At 36.1% G+C, this 16,180-nt stretch overlaps 1 protein-coding gene across 4 annotated transcripts in view; it reads left to right on the top strand.

Moving 5' to 3' along the window:
• The window catches only part of LOC144087986 (heparan sulfate glucosamine 3-O-sulfotransferase 2-like), a 186,729-nt gene that overhangs the window by 17,558 nt on the left and 152,991 nt on the right, over positions 1–16,180 (top strand). For 2 of the 4 annotated variants that reach the window (XM_077618154.1, XM_077618153.1), the window contains 2 exons: positions 12,218–12,335; positions 14,504–14,572. The gene's annotated coding sequence lies outside the window, so the exon portion shown is untranslated. Of the gene's footprint in view, positions 1–12,217; positions 12,336–14,366; positions 14,573–16,180 lie in introns of those variants that run through there. The other 2 variants (XM_077618152.1, XM_077618155.1) reach the window with 1 other exon arrangement.

The raw sequence follows: 16,180 nt of genomic DNA on the forward strand, positions 1-16,180 counted from the left end.
TTTATTATTGTCAACGTTCAGTTGTGCTCACGCGGTTTTTTTAACGGCACCGCGGGAAGTCTCCACTCGGCCATCTATTGTTTCTCGGCTTCTGCTCCTGTGTGGGAAGCGTGAGATGCACAACAACTACTTTTTCACTGTAGCGGTGCAACTTTTTAACTTTCACGCAATTAAATTACATAACATAGCTTTTCTTTTGTGCCCTGGGCGGACACACACACAGACACACACCCAATGTACAACACAAGAATATATTATATGCATCATTTCTTTATCAAATAACTTGAGAGTGATAATAGTCAAGACAACTAGTAATACATAGAATTTTTTTTGTGCGCCTCAAAATAAGATTGCACCCTGGGCGGTCACCCACATTGCCCATAGCAAAAACCGGCCCTGGTAGCACCACAATTTCGTGTACCGTATTTTGCTGTTTAATATACCCGGGTATATTAAATGATTTTTGCTTTTTTGAGCCTCCCGTTTGTGCGCCATTTAATATACCCCTGCCATTTAATATACCCCGGCCATTTAATATACCCGGGTATATTAAACGCCAACTCAGCTTTTTGGGCAAGATTTGTATGGTGTTCATGGGGGCATCATTATAGATACTTAAGTTCATTAAAATTCCAAGTCACTTTATTCAGCAGTAAGTAGTTTTAATCTGAGCAGTAAGTAGTTTTAGTCTGCAAAACGTTGATGCACCCCGTCACGGCATAAAGAGTGCGTAGTGGATCGTACCTTCCCGTTTGTGCGCCATTTAATATACCCCTGCCGTTTAATATACCCGGGTGTATTAAATGGGGGGTATATTAAACAGCAAAATATGGTACGTACTTATTGAGCATCCATTTTTGAACTAATTAACCAATAGCTTTGGACAAGTAATAGAAAATCACCAAGCCATTGTACAGTTCCTTGAAAAATACAATGCCTGTCTTCTTTTAGAATCTACTGTAAAAAAAGAGAAATACGTCCCTTCGGGCACAATTCATAATCATATGCCGCAGAGTCCTAATTATTGTTCGGTAAGAAAATTATTGTACCCTTTGCAGAGCAGCGGAAAATTGGAATCAAGTGTATAAAAGTAGCAACTTTAAAGGTTCCACCCTAGCGACAAGACCCTGAAAAGCCCAACAACGATTTAGTTAGTGTCTAATAAGCTCCACTATGCACTGTGAACCGCCTCATTATTCAACTACAAGATAGTAGATTCAACTTATTCCAGAATAAAAAAAATACTTATATGTTCCCAAGCTGTAGATGTCAGGCTGCAGGCAACCCAATGCCAAGACTCCTAAAAGTACAATAACGTTCTTTTTTTTCAAGTCACTGACTTTAATATTGTAAACAAAGGTTAGCCATTCATTCCTTTGAGCCTGAAGCACCCAAATAAACTCCACACTTGCATTTTGGGGAAGGATTTTTTTTATAGAGCATGAAACTTAAAGTGACATTCGTTCACTTTCTTTACCGCTTCATCGCAAGTGTTGCGGGGGTGCTAGAGCCAATCCAGAACAAAAACCGACAACCACGGTGATATTGAAAATGAATATATGTACCAAACAGCCTTTTATAGTGACGTAAAAAAAAACACAGTACACTACACAAAATAGTTGACATTGTTGTTATTAGTTGTGTGTACAGTATTAACCCTGACAACTATTTGTCACAAGGTCATACCTGTCAAATTTGGCCAATTGCTCCCCTTATTAATGATTGCAATTCCCCTCATTTAGCGCAAAAAAAAACTTAGAAATGCAAACCGGCACATATTTACTCATAATAGGGTGCACTTAAAAATAAAAAAAAATTGCGGACGTGTATAGTGAAAAGCGCATATATTGTTTAAAGCACATGTCTCAAATTGGCGGCCCAGGGGCCAAATCTGGCCCGCCGCATCATTTTGTGTGGCCCGGGAAAGTAAATCATGAGTGCTGACTTTCTTTTTTAGATCAAATTAAAATTAAGAGTATAGATGTATATTAAATCATTTTGTAAAATCTAAAAATATATATAAAAAGCTAAAATAAACATTGTTTTCGATCTAAAAAAAACTGAATATTCAGGGATTTTTATCCAGTTCTTTTAATCCATTTAAAAAACAAAATCTAAATATTATATCTAAAATGGTCCGGCCCACATGAAATCAAGTTGACGTTAACGCGGCCCGCGAACCCGAGTCTGACACCCCTGGTTTAAAGCATAACAATATTAGCAGTCGCCGATTACTTTTTGTCTGCCACCAGTGACCGAGACGATCCGGATTAGAGCCGAAATGGGTCAAACCAGATTGTTTTTCCAAAAAACTTACTTAAAAAAAATCCCATACAAAAGTTGTTATATGGCATACACAATTTGAAATGATCAAAAAAGTATACCGTATTTTCACGACCATAAGGCGCACTTAAAAGTCTTAAATTTTCTCCAAAATAGACATTGCGCCTTATAATCCAGTGTGCTTTATATATGGAAAAAAAATTCAAATGTGTCATTCATTGAGGGTGCGCCTTATAATGCGGTGCGCCTTATAGTCGTGAAAATATGGTAAGTTGTATAAATTGACAGTTCTGATACACATGGTTGACAGGCCAAGCCATGTATATTCCTGCTAGATCAAAAAAAGCCATTTTTTCCCAACAAAATCCTTCCTGGCTAATGCTGAAAGAAGCACAATTTACCCCCGACACTGCCGGAAAAAAACTGCAAGCCTTTCGGCTGTACCCTCCAACAAGACTCGGGGGGATCGCTCTCTTCTGTTATAGGGAACGCGCCCTCCATCCACTACACTTTTCTAATTAAAACCTTTGGGAATGACTTTTGAGCCCCCACGAGTTAAGAAAACAACAAAAAAAAGATGCATACATGTTGTAGGAAAGGCCGAGAGGCTCAATAGATTACTCACTGTGAAAAACAATGCGTGCTGTACGGATGAAAAGCATGTCGAGTTGCATAGATTGTCACCGTGGTAACGCATTGATTTTCCTTTGAATATCGCTATGGCGAACGCCTGAATCTTAATGGATGAAGACGAAGGACGTTGTTTTTAACGCTACGTCGAGTCGGGAAGGGAAGGTCGGAGTCGGGCTTTTTATTAATAAGATTTTTGGGACAGATGAAGGATTACGTAAATTTAAGGGATTATTTTAGCTCATTAAACATATTGAGAAGTCTCCTCTGGCAATATCGTCGAAATTTCATCGTACAACCCTTGTTACGATGGCGTGCTTGGACGTATTTTCAACATTTTCTCGGTAACAAGTCCCACCTGTCCAACGTGGCGAGGAAAATTAACGAGGAGATTCATGACAGGAATATTTCCCGTTGAGATAAATGACAGTTACTACAAACTCACCTTGACAGCGACTTTAAAAACGTAGGAGGGAAATAATTAACGTTCTCGGCAGTCCGATTCTTTTGATTGTGTCGAGTTTAAAGAGTTTTAATTGCACGTGTTTAATATTATTCGCCAGTTTTGGCAGCTTCACCGTCGGTTCTTCTTCTTTAAATGACAACAAAACAATGACAGCGAGTCCTGGTAGTTCTTATCGTGTGTGTAGGTGTGTGCGGGGGTGTGCTCATGAAAGTTTGAAAATGAAATTGTCTGGCAGAACAACAAGAACAAGTTCTCCCAGCAGAGATTTCACATTAGCAACTCTGAGGTCAGGCGAAGGCACGGCGAGGCGCTTTAGGCTAAATAAGTGACTTACTGGAAGAAAAACAAGCTTGTTACTGCACAACATATCTAAATGACGGCAGCGAATGAGTTTTAAATCCAGAACTAGAGCTGCTTTCAAAATAAACAGTTTTTTCATTGACTGCACAAAAACTTATTGATTTAACTTGTACATGCTCAAAATTAAAATTTGTTTCTTTGTACTCGTTTCAGGGCAGGGAGATGTCACAGCCGTCAAAGGTATTTAATGAATTTTATACTTTTAAAAAAATCAACTGAAGAGGTTATTTTAACCAGTGTGTAGTTCTATTTAATTTAATTTAATTGCATTCATGTCGTTTTTAGTAGCATTCACTAACATCATTAAAATTAAAAAAAACATCATGAAAAATAGGAGTAATAATTGCTGATAAAATCATGTGCCGAAGAAAAGGTCTTAAGTGTTTTATTTTTAATTTTATTAAGTAGTGTACACTGTCCATTAAAGGGTTAAATAATATGAGCCCCCCCAAAAACTTTATGTGTTTCTGAGTGCAATAATCATACTTTAAATCTCATTATTAGCATTCATGAAAAACAGGAGTAATAATTGCTGATATAATCATGTGCCAAATAAAAGGTCTTAAGTGTTTTTTTATTAAGTAGTGCACACCATTAAAGGGTAAATAATATGAGCCCCCCAAAAAACAACTTTATAGTGTTTTTGAGGCCCATAGTCATACTTTAAATCTCATTATTAGCATTCATGAAAAATAGGAGTAATAATTGCTGATATAATCATGTACCAAAGAAAAGGTCTTAAGTGTTTTTTAATTTTTTTTTTTATTAAGTAGTGTACACTGTCCATTAAAGGATTAAATAATATGAGCACTCCCCCAAAAAACTGTTTTGGAGGGCCATAATCATACTTTAAATCTCATTAGTATTCATTTAATCAAGATTATATTCATTTATACACAATCCATTGAATTTAATACTTGCACATTCATCAGCTAATGAAAAAAAAATACACATTTTGACCTCAAAAGTGAATTAATCACCCGTTCAAATGCATTTAACACAATTATCCTTTCCCCAATTAATGATTTCTGCGCTATTCCACTTGGTGGTCAAGTACCAACACGTATTCTGCCGCTTCCAGTGCGTCACCCCCAAAAGTCCCTAGTTCATTTGCCATCCAACTTTAAGCAGTCCTTATTTAATTGTAGCAGCCAACGTGATTTAAAGGTCGACCGGGGGATAATTAGGCTGACTCAGCCCCCGGTTACGCCAATAGTGGAGGAAGCCTATTGATTTAAGGAAGATAAGGCAAGGCAGTAATAGAGTGTCCCTTTAACTCACACGCCACCACATCATTTTCCTGCTCAGTTATTACCTCTACCAGGAAAGGACCACAAAAAACTTTTTGTAGCTTTTCCATACGCAACGCTGGCCCAATTTTATGGCTTATTTCAACAGTATTTAATTGATCCCCAATCGATGTTAGCTCCAGCACCCCCGCGACTCACATGAGCGCCGCGGAAGACGAGCGGAAAATGAATTACGTTACGAGAAACAACCGTATCTCATAAAAAGAATTCACGGTATTCTGCATCTTATGTCACCCGCTGCTCTCTAATTAGCCTTTAAAAATATATATATTCATAACATAAGGCGAGTGAATTTTTTTTTTGTCTGCCACAGGAGGACTTATGAATATTTAATGAACAACCAGGTTGACTCGGTTGTTGTTATTTTTTTTTATTTTTTTTTTAGTGGTGGTTGATAAATTCTGATTATAGAACAAAATGACTGCACTCTATGATGATAAATGAGACAGTATGCATACGGCAAAAGAACCTTTCGCAATGCATTTGTCATGGAAAAGTCCAGCGTATCCAACCAATTGTGGAGGAACTTGAAATAGGATACATTTTCCATGATTTTACCACCAGAGTGCTGCAAAAATACAAAAATCTGTCATTTTCTGTTCTGTATAGTTCTGCAATCAGCAGGTTTGCACTCTTATCCTTGCTCAAAGTCAATTGTTGAATAATTTATATACTCATTTTATTGACTTTTAGGTGCCCTAACCTATACTTATTAATTCATTCATTTTCTGAACCGCTTATCCTCACAAGGGTCGCAGGGGGTACTGGAGCCAATTGCTGGATAGCCAATCGCAGGGCACAAGGAGACAGGGGACAACCAATCATAGCTAGGAGCATTTTAGAGTATTCAACCTGCCTACCCTGCATGTTTTTGGGATGTGGGAGAAAACCGGAGTACCCGGAGAAAACCCACACAAGCCCAAGGAGGACTTGCAAACTACGCACAATGAGAATCCACCTGAGATCAAACCCACTACCCCAGAACTGCGAGGGCGACTCGTCCGCCGCCATAACCTTTAGATAATTAAATATATTGTAAATCAATAATTCATTGGATAAAAAAAGGATTTGGTCATGAGTTGAGAAAGTTGAAAGGCAATTTTTGATCAGTTGTGTATACAACATGGATTTCTCTCATTAGGAGAAGATTGTGTCGGCAAGTGATTAATTGCAGCAAACAGAAAAAAAACATCTGTTTGTGTCAATGTGATGTATATATTGTTTTTTTGGTTGTTGTTTTTTTCATCGTAGTGAACTGAAGTGCACATTCTGCATTTAGAATAATGTGTTATGTTAATTCTCTGTTTTATAGTAAGACTCAACCTCGTGTACGTAGATTTAAATGTAGTTTATTTTAATAATGGACAAGTGAGTGGCATAAAGTGGAGTTTGTATAGATACATTTATATCTAATGCAAGAGTGTCAGACTCGGGTTGGTTCACGGGCCGCTTTAACGTCAACTTGATTTCACTTGGGCCGGACCATTTTAGATATAACATTTAGATTTTTTTTAAATAAATTGATTAAAAGAACTGGATTAAAAGCCCTGAATATTCCGTTTTTTTTATAGATCTAAAACAATGTTTATTTTAGATTTTTTAAAATATATTTTTAGATTTTACAAAATGATTTTTGAACTAAAAACACAGAAAAAAATGGATTAAAAAATTACAATTATTGATTTAAAAGGGGGAAAATCAGGAAATGCAATATACATCTATACTCTTCATTTGCGGCAGGCCAGATTTGGCCCCCGGGCCACCACTTTGACACCTGTGATCTAATGTATCTCAAATTGTATTCATTTTTACATCCCTTTTAAAAATGACTTTTGCTAACAGCCAGGTGGCGCTATGCCCAATTGCGGCCCACATTTAATACAGTATACAAACAGTTATTTTATTTTTGTTTTTTAATTGCTCTCATACTGCAACACCACCTCACAGGAGGCATAAATGTAACGAGAAGACAGAAAGCAAACAATGAAACAACAGCTTTGCGACTGTTACACGGCATAATTTTGACTCCAAAATCCACACAACTGCCTCGGCCAATAGCGTTAAGCATTAAAACAAATTAACAATAATACACAGCGAAGATAAGTAATAATAAACACCCCGGGCCTCCGAGCAGCCGTGAAAGTGAATGAATGCCAACATCATAAAAAACGAAAACTCTTCCAGAACGGACAGTTGAACAACAATAATTGAATTGCTAATCACGGAATGAGATGAAAAGAGAGCGAGGACGAAGAACGGTGGAAACGATCCAGCTCCGAAAAATATTTCTAGTGTCTAATTGCGTGACATTTGACTTTGCACGCCAGTTTTAAGAGGGACTGCTCTTGAAAGGTAGGAGAGGTGGGAATATATACCCAAAATTGGCGGCGACATCAAGAGAAACCGAACAAACACGGCGTCCTCCCAAAAGCCGCGAGCCGTGCCAGTTGGTAAAAGCTCCCCTCTGCACTGTAATTCCGCTGCCTAATTTATTGGATTCGGATGTACTTGATGTCTCTCTAAATAGACAGTGACAAGCTAATTATAGTTTCGGTAAGAGCGGAACAACACAGTCTAAAGGAAGGAGGGGGTCTTTGATTTTAAAGTGTCATTGTCAGCCTGGGGTGACCCTCGACCATGTTGAAAGGTGGTCAAGTGGGTTTTCCACCTTGACCTTGGACTCTCCCGCGGGTCCAAGGTCGGGGTCGGCGGCCATTACACAACTCGGCGGGTGGAGTGACTTTTTCGGTCATTTCGGGGAAAAACACGGCCGCAGACATTGGGCTTTGTCGTATGTTTATAGCAAGTACGTTGCTTGGAAACATTTAATTTTGCATCTAGATTGAATTTGACTTGTCTATTTTGCACATTTGCACCCCTGAGGAACACTCTCTGCTCACAAGGACATTGAAGATGTAATAGAAGAAATAGGTTTTTGGTCAAAAATAGGGAAAAGGACATGGCTCATAAGAAAAAAAATGGTGTTCTAATGGAGTTGGGAACATTTGTACTAACAATTTAAAATTGGGAAAGATTGCTTTTGGAGTTACTCAGCTCTCCATCATGGTGCTGTGGACGTGGCGCTCTCATTGGCCCATTCGGGACTGGACTCTTTCACCAGAGGTTTCCATATTGGACCCATATGGACCCATCCAAAGAGCCACATACAGCTCCCGAGCCATAGGTTCCCTACCCATGCTCTACACCAAGGGTGTCAGACTCGGGTTGGTTCGCGGGCCGCTCTAACGTCAACTTGATTCCACGCGGGCTGGACCATTTTAGATATAATATTTAGATTTTTTTTATACATGGATTAAAAGAACTGGATCAAAATCCCTCAATATTCAGTTTTTTTATAGATCTAAAACAATGTTTATTTTAGCTTTTTTTATATATATATATTTAGATTTTACAAAATGGTTTTTGAACTAAAAACACAGAAAAAATGATTAAAAAATTACAATTATTGATTTAAAAGGGGGAAAATCAGGAAATTTAATATACATCTATAGTCTTCATTTTAATTTGATCCTAAAACTGAAAGTCGGTACTCATGATTTACTTTCCCGGGCCACGCAAAATGATGCGGCGGGCCAGATTTGGCCCCGGGGCCGCCACTTTGACACATGTGCGCTACACTATCAGGTGCCTCTTTTTGTTTTTAAATTCTCACATAAAAAGTGCACAAAAGTGAACATGCGCATTGTAATCATGTGTCGAACAAAGTCCTTGCTGAAATATTCATGGTGTAGACGGAGTATAGACGAGAGTAGAAGATTGATCGATTTTTTATTTTTTTTTGCTGTGTAATTGTTGTCAGGCATAATTTGATTAGTTGTTCTCATCCCTGGCCATTGGGGATGCTGGTGACATGAAGAGAAATGAGAGTGTGACTGTGAAAGAGGGGTATCGTTTAACACAGCCACAAGACGCGACTCTTCTGTCGCCTGGCTCTTTCATTATGACGCTATTGGCTAAACATACCCGAGCATGTCAAATATCCTGCTAACGTCGACTTAAATACATAAGTGGTTGATTGTGTTCTTTATGAAAAGGCAACAGTGAAAAGACTTGGCTCGGATACCTTTTCGCTTGAAGGGTTGCTTTAGAATAGATGCATGATGCTTATAACCAGAGATGTGGAGTAAGGCTAAATCAGATTAAAGATGAAAAAAAATAACTTTACTCTTTTGTTACTATGGTGTCTAAACAACCGCCCGCTTTTATCGGCTTGCAGCAAATCATGACAAAATATTGTTGAATATGGCATGCACAAGATGCTTAAGTTCAGCCTATATTCTTGGCATTTTTCAGTTTTAACACTAGAGGGAGCTAGTTATTGAAACAATTCCTCTTAATTAACTCTTAAGTATTTCCTTTAAAAAAGGGTGAAGCACTAAATATTCAACTTTTTATCAATTTTTCAATAATTGTTGTTTTGATTAAAATTAGAAAAAAATGTAGATGATCTTTTTGGGTATTTGGTCATTTATTTATTTACAATTTTTTCACAAAAAAGGAGAAATCGCTAAAGATTCCTTTTCTTGGAAAATCTGTCCTCCTTTTATCAACATTTTGTCAAAATAGAGGCTACAAAAACTTGACAAAAAGTGTGAAGCACTAAATATTCAAATTTGTATCAATTTTTCAATAATTTTGGTTTGGATTAAATTAGAAAAAAAATGTAGATGATCTTTTTGGATATTTTGTCATTTATTTATTTACAGTTTTTTCCACAAAAAAGGGAGAAATCAGTAAAGATTCCTTTTTTTGGAAAATATTTCCTCCCTTTTATCAACATTTTATCAAAATAGAGGCGACAAAAACTTGAAATATTCTCTGATTGTGGACTCCTGAAATTTTATTGAAGCCAAACACACAAAGTCGACGTAGCTTTGGCGAGTCACGCGACTTGAAACGGCCGGATCTGCCAGTTTGCCACCACTGCTCGAGGTCACGAAAACGTGTCTCTTTAATCCAAGAAAAAAGAAGAAGTGTGGAGGTGACTCTTCCTACGTGTTTAGGTGCAGCCTTGTGCAGCCTTGCGCGACACCACGGGGGCGAGAGAGGTGGATCAAATCAGACAGAGGTGTTGACCCGTTAAGCTTGAGGGTCACTCGTAAAAAGGTCGAGTAGCAGATGTGATGGCCGACACGCGCAGCATGTTAGCAGATGTTTAGCAATGTCGTACTTGGCTGGCCTAACAAAAGCACGCAGCAGATCATAAAGTTTATTTCATGTATTTATTTAATTATTTTGTTATGAAAGACAAAGGCTTTTTGGGGACACAACGTGAATGAAATTAAGGTATGCTGGGATTAAAAGGACATTTTTTAGTGCCGTTCTTATCGGACAACTGGTGTAGATTTTGTAGTTAGTGTTATTTTTGAGCCCGACTTATTTTATTTCATTATTTTTTCTTACATTATCTGCCGTTGACGGTACTTGACGTCCAATCTGATTGGAGAAAACAAACTTTTTTTCCAGTTTAAATTAGTTGGTTGTGTATTGCCGTTAATGGCTTGCAATGTGTAAAAAAAAGGACTTTAGAGTGGTTGCAATGAGCTTGGATTTGTTTTTATTCATTTTTATTATACAGATACTTTATATCAATAACGTAGTGATTCTTTTTAGTATACAGCAGATTAACATGACTTGAATTGTGCCATCATAAACTTGACATGTACCCCTTAATTGGATTGGATTGGATAACTTTATTCATTCCGTATTTGGGAAATTTCATTGTCACAGAAGCAAGAGGGTGAGAATACAGACACAGAAAAATACATTTGAGACATAAATAAATAGGTAATAAGTAAGTTAATAAATAAATACATGAATACATTTATAAATAAGCGTGTTGCTAATATATATATATATATATATATATATATATATATATATATATATATATATATATATATATATATATATATACGCATATATACGCATATATACATATACATATATATATATATATATACGCATATATACGCATATATACATATACATATATAAATAAATATATACATAAGGCTAGTAATGGGTTAATGCCAAAGGTGCTGATTGGTAAAGACAAAAATAAAACATTTAGTATATGAAAAATTGATTAATTGGTCATTTTTTAAACATTAGATGGAAGGGCCATTAAGAAATAAACATCACAATATTTAGGAAAGTCATTAACGTTGAAATAGATTTTTATTCACAAGGCTTCTAAAAGAAGGAACAAACACCTTTATGTAAAAAAATGGTCTACAAATACAAGTATGCCATCAATATATGGATTTTATACTTACCATTTCTAGATTTTCCTTCATCACCAAGTGTTATTGAGAAAAATATTATATCCAGTTGTCGAATTTTGGTTCTCATTCAAATCCAGATTGTTTGGCCTCAACTCTTCCAGCAAAGTTTTAATCCGTCTTCACGAGTTGATGAATTTGCTGGCCGCTTTTGTGCCATTCCAATGCACGTTGCGTCAATCTAATTCACTGATGGGTGGCACTGAAACACCTCATTGAAAACATCTCCGCTTGTTGTCGCGCTTTCAATCAATGAAAACGCCGAAACACAAACACAGAGCAGAAAATGAACTATCGCCCAAATCAAAAGCCGTGCACTCATGATTGAATTTTTCTCAACGGGGTGTCACAAAGGATCACCGCCACGTCTTGGAGGTCGCCAAAAGCCTTTCACGTTCACTTTAGCCAACTATTTTTCACAAATTCTTCATCACCGACATAATTAAACGGCCTTCACCCTCATTTTTGAGGGATTGTTTTGAGTTTTTAGGCTTGGAACAATTCACAAGGACATCGAAAGAAAATGCAAAGCTTTTGAAATGGCACAGATTTTCGATGATAATCACAGCGCCGTGATTTAATAACGCTCAAAAGATCAACCTGACTCTAAAAAAAAATGATGCTCTGATTAATGGATGGGAATCTTTTTTTATTTTAATGATGGTTCCAAATTTGCAGTCAAAAAAAGTCTTGATCTCGGATAAATTTGCTGGGAAAGTATTTTCACCAGAAATCGACTCTTGGACTTATAAAATAGGAATAAATCATTAGATATTAAAGACGTTTTCGTGATTTTGCAATTTTGCACTGGGTAAAGGATTTCTTCCTTTATGCATCTATTGAATGGATTTGCCCTTTTGCAGGTATTTGTGGACTCGCCTGACAGAGTTTAGGGATTATCGAAGCAAAGTGCCACGTTGCCATGGTTACCAGTCAGGCTCCGCCGCGCTCTCTACGTCAAGGATGCTTTCTTTGTTGGCCGTAAGTATCACACTAATCGGAAATGGGGGAAAAAAACCGACAATTTGCCGAATAGAGAGAAAGATGGTCCGTCATTATTTGCAGTTTATTGAGCATTACCACTTTTTTTTGTGGTCTAATTGCTTTTCAGTTTTTCAATGGGGAAAACCCACACAGTAGTTTTATTTTTCACTCAATATCATCGCCGTATTTGACGGAGTGCGTCTCATCGCCATCCAATCGGAAGCTACTTTGTGATTTAATCGCACGGAGGTCTGCGTAACTAATTAATGTTTGGTGGAAAAGAAACACTGAAGTGATGGCGATGTTAAAATCTTAAAATTGAAGGGTGGTCGGCTGTGATGAATAAAACACTCTTTTGTGATTTGCTGAAAGCTTTCATTAATGTTTAACGAAACTGAGATGCCATGCTGGAAATTAGACCAAGATCGAGGAAAAACATTTTTTTTTTGTTTTTAAGGCACTTTTTGAGCTTAATCGCTATTATTGACAGCGATAGACGTCGTTTTTTTTTCTTTTCTTTTTTTACGGGTGATTTTAATAGCACCTAAACACGTGTATTAATGGAAATTTGTTTAAGCAATTGCCATTGACTGACTTTCAAATTAAATGGATTGGACGTCTATCAATGCCATCCAATGACTTAAATGAGTGGCCTCAAAGGGTTAAAAAAAATTCTGCATGAAAGGGTTATCAAGATTTTAAGCCCAATGCTAACTCACTAAATTAAATAGAATGTTTGTTCATTCACCCCTCTTTGACAAAATGGATTGGACGTGTAGAGTCGTCAATGGCACTGAAACATGAGCATGCACAGCCAGATTGGCTTCCAGTTTATATGAAATGGACGTGTATTATTGTCAATGGCAGGCAACAAGTTAAATAGTAACGTCACAATGAAATTTCCCGAATACGGGATGAATAAAGTTATCCAATCCAATCCAATCCAATTACAATAACAATTTCAGTAGTAGGGAATATTAACTACAACAACAACAACTGCAACAATAACAATTACAATAACAATTTCAGTATGATTGGGTTTATATGAAGTTTTTATGAATTGAACATGTATCAGTGTCAATGGCAGGCAACAAGTTAAATAGTAACAATTACAATAACAATTTCAGTGTGATTGGGTTTATATGAAGTTTTTATGAATTGAACGTGTATTGTTGTCAATGGCAGGCAACAAATTAAATAGTAGGGAATATTAACAAACAACAACAACATTAACTGCAACAATAACAATTACAATAACAATTTCAGTATGATTGGGTTTATATGAAGTTTTTATGAATTGAACGTGTATTATTGTCAATGGCAGGCAACAAGTTAAATAGTAACAATTACAATAACAATTTCAGTGTGATCGGCTTTATAGGAAGTTTTTATGAATTGAACGTGTATTATTGTCAATGGCAGGCAACAAGTTAAATAGTAAGGAATATTAACAACAACAACAACTGCAACAATAACAATTTCAGTATGATTGGGTTTATATGAACTTTTTATGAATTGAACGTGTATCGTTGTCAATGGCAGGCAACAAGTTAAATATTAGGGAATATTAACAACAACAACAACTGCAACAATAACAATTTCAGTGTGATTGGGTTTATATGAAGTTTTTTGAATTGAACGTGTATTATTGTCAATGGCACGCAACAAGTTAAATAGTAGGGAATATTAACAACAACAACATTAACTGCAACAATAACAATTTCGGAGTGTGATTGGGTTTATATGAAGTTTTTATGAATTGAACGTGCATTATTGTCAATGGCAGGCAACAATTAAATAGTAGGGATTATTAACAACAACAACAACAACAACCGTAAAAGTAACAATTACAATAACAATTTCACAGTGTGATTGGAGGCCATATATAACTTTTTTCTTTTAAATTCAATTTAATTACATTTACATCCATAAAAACAAAATAATTAATTTATTCTCCTCTTAGTGTCTGGAGTACCGCTAGGGGGCACAAAAGCAACTGGCTCCCCAATCTGTTCACCTGCTGCTTTTTCCTTCTTGTATTTTTTCCCAGGTGTCCCATAATCATGTGTGCATGGTTGCAAATACTAAGCATGCTGCCCAGTTAGCATCCCCCCCAAATTTTGTTTTATTCATGTTTTAATGTTATTTTCTTTAATTTCTTTAAGTTCTCATGCTCCTCCTGCTCAGATGGCTTGCACCTGTGACTTGTTAAGTCTCAAGACTTCACCCCCCCAGTAAGTGCTTTTCTATAAATCATATTGCTTCTAGTGATACTTTAAATGTGTTTTCTAAATGTTTTAGCCTTGAAAATGATGCATCGAGTTGATATTTATCATAAATGTTGCACAGATAGATGGAACTTAGTTATCTCATGGAGAACATTGTGCAAAATATTCACTTTAGGAGTCTGTTTGTGGAAGGAATTGTTTGTATCATTACTCTTTGCTGCATATGAATGAATTCAAAACTGTAAGGGTTTATAATCATCAAACATATGGCATTGGCAATGTTTTTGAATTAACTAGTGTTTAAAAAGGCAGCAATTAAGACCAAAATGAGTTGCATTTGTTGGATACCAAGCAGAAAATGTTTTAATTTAATTAATTTTGCTTGCCAATATCATAAAATGTCTGTACCAGGAAGTCAACAAAACCACATAGTAGGTAGTTGCACCATCTTAGCTATAATAGCTCAAGGATTTTCAAAAAGAATCAAATACCAGCTCAAAAATGACATTAATAGAAGCCCGAATGTGACTTTTTGACCTCCCGAACGCCGCTTCTATTGAGCGCCAAAAGCTGCAAGTTCTATTAACAACGTCCACACAAATCAGACGGCAGGTCAAAGAGGTCAAAGCCATCCCTGCGATCAACAATGACGACTTGTACTACCTTTTTTGACTTCTTTGGAAATATTGATCGTACAATGAAAAAAAAAGCCCATTCCCAACAACTATCCTATTACATTTAAGCGTGATACGGCCAAATGTCAAATCCAGACTTGCGAGTGTGTCACTCACAAGCAGTTTGTGTTGAATATTTCAGTTATTTTTCAGTCAATAAGCACCAAAACAAACAACATTAAACGTTTATATCTAATCAGATCCCAATAGATAATAGTTCTCCTTTATGGGAGATGTCTGGAGTGCTTTGAAAACACTTTGTACAACCTCGTATTGTCTAGTACACGTGTCAAAGTGGCGGCCCGGGGGCCAAATCTGGCCCGCCGCATCATTTTGTGTGGCCCGGGAAAGTAAATGATGAGTGCCGACTTTCTGTTTTAGGATTAAATTAAAATGAAGAGTATAGATGTATATTAAATTTCCTGATTTTCCCCCTTTTAAAACAATAATTGTAATTTTTTAATCCATTTTTTCTGTGTTTTAGTAAAAAAATAATTTTGTAAAATCTAACAATAAATATATAAACATATTTTCGGTTTTCCACTTTAATATTGAATATAATTTTAAAAAAGTGTTTCCATTTGAAATGAAAAACTAATGTTTATTAGATGTTTTCCCTTACTAAGAAAAAAAAGTTCAAATAAACAGTTTTATATCTATAAAAAAACGGAATATTTAGGGCTTTTGATCCAGTTCTTATAATCCAATTAAATTTCCTGATTTTTCCCCCTTTTAAATTAACAATTGTAATTTTTTAATCATTTTTTTCTGTGTTTTTAGTTCAAAAATCATTTTGTGAAATCTAAAAATATTTAAAAAAGCTAAAATAAACATTGTTTTAGATCTATAAAAAACTGAATATTCAGTGCTTTTAATCCATTTATATAAAAAAAAATATCTAAATATTATATCTAAAATGGTCCGGCCCATGTGAAGTCAA

This window comes from Stigmatopora argus, chromosome 14 (assembly GCF_051989625.1).
Source record: "Stigmatopora argus isolate UIUO_Sarg chromosome 14, RoL_Sarg_1.0, whole genome shotgun sequence".
Lineage (NCBI taxonomy): Eukaryota > Metazoa > Chordata > Actinopteri > Syngnathiformes > Syngnathidae > Stigmatopora > Stigmatopora argus.